Raw genomic sequence first — 1,813 nt, 5'->3', positions numbered from 1 at the left:
CAGGGTGTACGTGTGGCTTTTGTCCAATGCAGTATTCTACATGTAAAATACTGCCCCACCCTTATTCTAGATTTGAAGTAATTGAGAATTAGAAAAGTTTTGTTGGCAATGTTAGTTCACTGTGTATTTTGGGTACCGTCCTGTGTTACTTATCCACCACAGCGTGCTTGATTTCACAGAATTTTTGTGCTGAATTTTTCATATTGTGAAAATTGCGAGCAGAGGGAGAGTTTTTCAAAACTCGTGCAAAGGAAGAGTGGAGTTGTTACCCAGAGCAACCAATACAGTTCAAGATCTCTTGAAAGTAAAAGAAGCAATCTTATTAGTTACATAGTTCATATGTTGATCAAGTTCAACCAAGGGATGGGAAAGAGGGAAGGGATGAAATAAAAATTCTAAACATTCACATAGGAGCTGATATTTTTTCCTTCTAGGAAATTATTTACATCTTTTTTTTTTTTTAAAGCCATCTTCTGTTCCTGCTGTGACCAGCTCCAGCGGTGGGATATTTCACAGTTCTCACAGTAATGAAGGCTTGTCGCCTCTGCAGATTGAACATTTTTTTTTCTCCAGATGGAGGGAGTTCAGCCTTGTCTTTTGAGGGTTTTTTACATGGAACAGGTTTTCACTATTTTTCTTGTATGGGCTTTTCATATATTTATATAAGTTAATCATGTCCTCCTTAATTGTACCTTTTAATTATTTTAATATTTCCTCATAATTTAGTTTCTCCATGACCCTTATTAGTTTAGTTGCTCTTCTTTGTATATTTTCCAACTCTAGGGCATCTTTTCTGTGAACTGGAGCCCAGAACTGAACTGCATATTCTAGATGGGGCCGCGCTAATGCTTTAAAGTGGTAATATTACATGCCTGCCCCGCAAGTCCATGCCTCTTTTTATACATGACAATTTCTTGCTCGCCTTGTCAATCAGCTGCTTCTATTATATGCTGTTATTTAGTCTATGATCTACACGTACACCCAGATCCTTCTCAACAAGTGACTCTCCCTGCGTTGCTACCTCTAGGATATATGATGGATGCAGATTGTTCGTACCCAGATCCATAAATTTACATTTATCTACATTAAACCTCATTTGCTAAGTGGATGTGCAAACTCTTGTGTCCAAATCAATCAGCTTGTAACATACGAACGTCTTCCATAGACTGAGCAATACTACATAGCTTGGTGTCCTCGGTAAGAATAGAAATAGTGCTGTTAATCCCATCGTCTGTATCATTAATAAAGAAGTTGAATAATAGTGGTCCCAGCACGGAACCCTAGGGTACTTATAACCGGGGACCATTCAGAATAGGAATCATTGACCACAAATCTCTGGATACGTTCCTTGAGCGAATTTTCAATCCAATTACAAACTATACTTTCTAAACCTATAGACCTTAATTTACCAATTAGGTGTCTATGAGGGACAGTGTCAAATGCCTTTGCAAAGTCCAAAAACACTATCCACAGCAGCCTCTCTCTCTATGTTTCTACTCACCTCTTTATAAAAACAAATCGGGTTGGTTTGACAACTTCTGTCCTTCGTAAAATCGTACTGGCTGTCACTTGCAATACTATTTTTTGGTCACATACTCCTATGTAGTTCCTCCATAGCCCCTCAAACTTTTTTCCCACAATGAATGTTAAGCTTACTAGTCTATAATTACCCGGGGAAGACCTAGAGCCCTTTTTGAAAAAAGGCACTGTCACGATCTGTGGGTGTGTGGAACCACTAGGCCGTAGTGGGGTAGCAGCTGGCCAAACAACTGTGCCAAGTCAATATAAAGCCCTTTCACAAGGGTATCTGTAA

This window comes from Rhinoderma darwinii, chromosome 7, assembly GCF_050947455.1.
Source record: "Rhinoderma darwinii isolate aRhiDar2 chromosome 7, aRhiDar2.hap1, whole genome shotgun sequence".
NCBI classification, from domain to species: Eukaryota; Metazoa; Chordata; class Amphibia; order Anura; family Rhinodermatidae; genus Rhinoderma; species Rhinoderma darwinii.
The sequence above is the reverse complement of the archived record's forward strand: the minus strand, read 5'-3'. Positions refer to the sequence as shown.